At 33.9% G+C, this 6,352-nt stretch overlaps 1 pseudogene; it reads right to left on the bottom strand.

The window, feature by feature from the left end:
- Positions 1-769: 769 nt before the first annotated feature.
- Positions 770-3,878, bottom strand: LOC120138149 (annotated as a pseudogene).
- Positions 3,879-6,352: the final 2,474 nt, after the last annotated feature.

The raw sequence follows: 6,352 nt of genomic DNA, 5'->3' as shown, positions 1-6,352 counted from the left end.
TTGCTTGATTCCAAAACAATCATAGAATCAACCCCACAGAAATCAATGCATGCAACTTTTGATCAAAAAAATACTACTGTTTCAATGCAAATTTGTATACAGTTTGTATGGGAGACATCTAGATTGATGTTGCTAGGAAAAAGCAAAAAAGAAACTAGGTCATTCATGTGAATTACTTTTGAGATTTTCAACAAGAAAAAATTGCAGCCTTGTAAAGCAAAAAAATTGGACCTTTATCACTAAATTTTCCAGCCATTTTTTTTCCTTTTTTGGCAACAAAGTCGAACACGAGTAATAATAAGTGTGGGAGCTGTGGGGTGTCCAACTCATTCATATGCATCAATAAAGCAACCTTTACCCCGAAGTCCACTCTACTTATTAAATTATTTATTACTACAATATTTTCAAACCTGTTCCCTCTGCTGTTTGCGCTTTTAAGAAGTAGAAAAGAACTTTAAATGGGCAACTCATTGCATAAAATAACATTAAAATGTTATGGAAAAAACTTGTGGGGATCTGAAACTTTGGACATGGGGGATGATGAATTTAATAACGTAGCAGTAGCATGGAATTGCTATCATGTGATCTCTATACAGCATCTATTGTCCATACTCCAAAAGCCAGACCAATTTCAGCATACAAACACGTTTCTCTCATAATTATCTTTCCTTTTTGTTTGAATTGATGGACAAAATGGCTTTTACATTATCAGTCATAGTGATACTGGTTAAAGTAATATTTTGAAAATGATGTCAAATATCAGAGAAATGGCTTTTACTTTCTTATTCCTAGAAACTTCAGTTTATCAGAGAAATGGAATACGGATACAGTGTTTCCAAGGGGAAACCAAGTTATCAGCTACCCGTATTTATTTGTTGACAAATGAAATCCCCTTTTGAATGCTAGCTACAAGCCCCTCTGCCCTCTCCAAGCCGACCCTGTTGATCAATCATTGGGATTTTCATAGTGAGATTTAAATAAAATATTAGACAGTGAGATATTTTATTATTTCTAACAAAGATGGTTACTGTTATAGACCTCTTATACTGGTTGATTGGGCCGAGAGGGTGTATTTCCTCAGCTCCAGAACGACCCAGTCTTACCTTGGATGCGAAGAAAGGTAATTCAGTTACCTGCAAAAGGAAATGTATTAGTTGTTAAAAAACCTAGAACAAAAAGAGAGAGATATTCAAGCGTAGGTGGACATGTATAACATACATGAGATGCAACAAATGCACATTCGACAATTCTGGCATCTTCTCTTAAGCCTCGGAGACATGCATCAGCAGATTTAACAGCAGTGTATGCCTGCACTTTCATTTATGTTTTGTGATATGCATTAAGCTCCAGCTAAAATCATGTCCAACACAGAAAACAACAAAGTATATGTGCTTAGTGGTTGAGGGAGAGAGTGATAGGGAATACAGACACACATATAACCATTGATAGTGTTGCAGATCCAGCACCGGCCTTTGCCCGCAAGAAATTGCACATAATGGGTCACGCACCAGACTTCAAGTATGTATACATCACGATGGGAACAGAACACCGGAATAAATAAGTTTCCAGAACCTAGACAATGATGCTAACATGAAGTAACTTAAGTGGATAACTTCAGAATAACTGACAGAATGAGTGGCGCATGGAGTACAAATGTGGTGTGCTCAACTTTTTGTCTTACCGTTAAAATTAAATCCATTGATGTATTGAAGAATATAATCACTGCTAACAGTAAGTTACAAGTCCATTAAGAAAAACAGAAATGCAAAGCTCTCGATTCATCCTTATCGTTAAAAGCTCAGCCGTGGATTAGATGACATGGCTAGGTTTATTTGTAGGACTACCCGAAAATTTTAAAGGCAGCTAGTTGCATTATATCAAATAACACTTAATCCCCGAGCATCATCCTTTTACTGGTTAAATTCAGAACAATTATTCTTTAATCATTAAATCATGCCTTAATTCATAAACCCTGTATGGTTACTTTCTCAGAGCATTTTGTTTCAATTGATCCATGATAATCTCTTCCACCCCATAACGTATCCTTTTTTTCAATCCCCGGATGCAACTTGTAATGTTTCTATATAGATCAAGTTACTGGATTACAAGATGGAAAATGCAGACTCCATCAGAAATGGCCCATTGAAAGCTAACTAGTAGGTGTGTTATATGCTTGGATATAATAACTTTTAGATCACCAAGGCATTTCAAGCCATTTGAGTTTTCAGTCAAGGAAAAAAATATGCTTTACCTCAACGACCTCTATACCACCATTCTGAATACAATCTGTCAGATAATCAATTCCCCTTGCAGTGAAAGAGCATGGGGGTTTAACCTGTATACAGGGATCGTTACATAGAATGTCATTTTATTTTAAATTGGCGAGCCCGTTAATGTTTGGAAACAGGTCCCTTGAACCTGAGATAGAAGAGGTAAAATAGTAACCACTGCATGTCCCCCGGCAACTGGGACATCAACCTCTCGTGGATCCAGACCCAAAACTTCCTCCTATAAAGAAACCAAAACAATGGGGCAATAGTTATTAGTGAATATCGGTACACAACAATGAAGACAGCTAGGCTGCAAACGTTTAGCTTCATCACAGATAGACTAAATTTTCTGCTATATGCCTATGCCATGTGAAAATGATTATGAAAGAAGGTTATCCAACATTGTCTAACAAAACCACCATTGACTAATCAACAATGGAAAAATCTGTAGTTACCATGAAAGTAATGTCAGTAACAATCTAGAGTTGGCTAATCAACAACGAAGAAGAACAAATCAATATGAAAAGATTCGTATTTACCACAAAAGCATTTGCTCTAACAACATCAAGCATTGTGACTCCCAAGAGTCACTTCGGGTCAAAGGTGCCAGCTTTCTTAAAAACTTCGGCAGCAATGGGCACTGTGGAATTAACAGGATTACTAATCAAATAGACAATAGCTTTGGGACAACACTTTGCAAAGAGTCTTAACAATTCCAGCATTGATGTTGCAAAAAAATCATCTCTTGTCATTCCAGGTTTCCTAGGAACTCCAGCTGGAATAATTACAAGGTCCATTCCTGTTAGAGTCTCCTCCAATTGCCATTGTCCCAGAAATCCACGTACCTAAAGATTCAACAAATATTGCTAAAATTCTTAGTGAATACATCCAACAAAACGCGAACTGTCTCATCCGTAACATTTGTGAAAAAGAAGCATTTTGGTAAATTAAGTTCGGTCAGTAAACAGCAACGCAAAATCAAGTATAAAACTTGGAGCGACTTCCTATTTCATTTCAAGCCTTGATTTTTATTGTTCTCTATCTCATTTCAAGCCTTGATTTTTATTTTTCTCTATCTTAAGTTCTTAACTACGTTGATCACACTCACATCCTAATTCCTAATCGAAACAATGAATTCGATGTAGGAATTACAGTATTCCAAAAACCAATAAAAACAACAATTATCGATTCCAAAAGCCAAAAGAAGAAAGACATTCTTATGTAACGGAAACATAAAACATACCACAGCTCCAGTGTCCATGAGGCTAATATCAGCAGTAACACCAGGGGTATTAACCACGTCATAAAAATGAAGAACAGAGACCAAAAGGTTCATCTTCATCAACATTGCTAACGGCTGTCCAATTCCTCGGAAGCTCCCAAAATCGCCACCTTGAACCCAGCTGAGCCACCTTTGGCTCGGCAGCTGTCTCTCTCTAAACCCAAACCCAAACCCAAATTACCCTCCGTCTGAGAATTATTGGAAGGGCTGAGGTGGGCTGCGATCGTTGCAATACGATGGTTGACTTGAGAATTGTTAGCCTCCATATCTCAACAGGATATGCTACCGATTACTTGGAAACTTCAGTCAAGAGCCTCTGCTTCTTACCAATCTCCCACCCAAATTCCAACGAGAATCATATTTGCAATTTTGATGAAGAGGGGGCCAATAAAGTCTCTTATAGGAAAATAACCCAATTAAGCCCATCTTTGCAGATTTCTTCAAGGCCCATAACCAAATAAGCTATTCCTTTTGGACTAACATCGGACAAAATGACCTCTATTGGATTTGTTGCCAAAGCATCAACTACATCATTTTGTTCTCTCAAGATATGGTTGAATTTCACCTCTTTTCATATCCTGCTAAGTGATTTACAATATAATATGTTATTTTTAAGTGATTTGATATGTTATTTAAATTATTGTAATTAAAAAAAACTTGAATAATCATATTTAATTTATCCTTGTTTCAAACTTTAATTATAATTAGAATAATTATATGAAAAATAGGGCTTCTAGAAAAGGTAATATCATTTTCAAGTTGCAATTAATAAATTTAATATTGTATATAAAATTTCAGAATTTTTTTGAAGAACGATGATGACTTCCTTTGAATAAAGAGAAACATTGACGTCTAAGGCACAACACTTGAATATACATACCATTGCAAATGTTAATTAGGAAAATGTTGGTTGTCTTCATGTAGCGGCATTTTTATTTTAATTATATGGTAATAATAAGAGTTGGCATTTTAATTTTAATTATATGGTAATAATAAGAGTTGGCATTTTATATGCTATCGTTATTAAATATATGTATAATTTCAGGGTAAAGTACACAAATGATCCATCTACTATAAAATATAATTTTATTGAATTTTTCGACTATTGAAGTTACAAAATGATCATCGATTATAAGATGTTGTTTTGTTGAGATCCCCGACTATTAAAAGTTACAAAATGGTCTTTCAACTATTCATTATGTTATACATTCGCCTTTTTCGTTAAAAATTTGACGGCAGTCTAAGCTGAACATTAATTTGTTGTATCATGTATGAGATATGATAAAATCTGCTTCAAGAATCTCAAACGACTATCATATCTCAGATAATATACTAACATCCAACGCAGACAACTGTCAATTTTTTAATGGAAAAGGACGAGTTTGGAATATAATAAATAGTCGGGTGACCATTTTGTAACTTTTAATAGTTGAGGGACTCAACAAAGCAATACAATGATCATTTATAACTTTTAACAATCAGATGACTTAACAAATTAGTGTCTATAGTCAGGGGACTGTTTGTGCATTTTACCCACAATTTTATTTGTAAAATGAAAAACAATACAATAGTTTCCCAAATATTGGTATTTTTATTTAACATATAAATTATGATTATATTAAATAGAATTGTAATTTCCTTTATCCAAATCTATCCGTACTGGAACGGAAATCTAACCTTAATCATATTAATTAGCATAAAAACAAAATACGAATGTTTGTTAGTCCTTTAAGACAGCCAATTTCCTACAAATAATTGATGCAAAAAGGCAAGAACATCATAATGAAAACTGAGAAACAATGTCATTTTACTTTGAATTGAAGGGGGGAAAATTAAATATTGAATATACTATAAGTTGCTTTGGGCAGGTTTGATTCAGCTCATCCCAGAATATGTCCAAAAAGGAGAGAAGGAAACTCATCCAGCCTTTCACCCATCTTTTTCAACCCTTTGCTGGCTGTTTATTTTAAGGTTATTTAATGTTGTAAATATCAAATTATTTGGTTATTATTTTATTTATTTTCTCCCTTGTACACTACCTAAAAAATGAGGGTAAAGTACACAAATGATTCTCTTACTATAAGGTGTTGATTTGTTGAGTTTTGCAACTATTAAAAATTATGAAAGGGTCTCTCGACTACATAGTATTATTTTGTTGAGTCATTCTACTATTAAAAGTTACAAAATGGTCACTCGACTATTCATATATTCCAAGCTCATCATTTTCTATTAAAAAGTTGATGGTAGTCAGAGCTATACGTTAACATGCAGATTGTGATATGATAAAATCTGATCCCAAAATCTCAAACGACTATCATAACTCAGACAACATGTTAACGTCAAACTCGGTTTGTCATCAAATTTTTAACAAAAAAGGATGAGTTTGGAATATATGAATAGTTGGATGACTATTCTGTAACTTTTATAGTCAATGGACTCAATAAAACAACATCCTATAGTCAGAGAATCAATTTGTAACTTTTAGTAATAGGAGGATTCTACAAAATAGTACCCTATAACCAAGGGCATTTGTGTACTTTACCCAAAAATCTATACTTACAAATAACCAAGGCTTAATGCAAAAGTAAGTGCCCAAAGTAAACCTAAAATTAACTTTTGGTACCTAAAATTTTTTCCGATAAAAGTAGGTGTCTAACGTTTCCAATGTTACACTTTTAAATGTCTGGACTACAACAACCTTTAAATTTGATTGTTAAATGACACGTGTCACCCTTATATTTTTTTTTGAAATTTTTATTTTTTAAAAATAATTTAAGAATATTACTAATTTAAAAGAAAA

The sequence above is a fragment of the Hibiscus syriacus genome, unplaced genomic scaffold (assembly GCF_006381635.1).
Source record: "Hibiscus syriacus cultivar Baekdansim isolate YM2019G1 unplaced genomic scaffold, ASM638163v2 tig00110678_pilon, whole genome shotgun sequence".
NCBI classification, from domain to species: domain Eukaryota; kingdom Viridiplantae; phylum Streptophyta; class Magnoliopsida; order Malvales; family Malvaceae; genus Hibiscus; species Hibiscus syriacus.
Note: the sequence above shows the minus strand (reverse complement) of the source record. Positions and strands in the feature narration are given on the sequence as shown.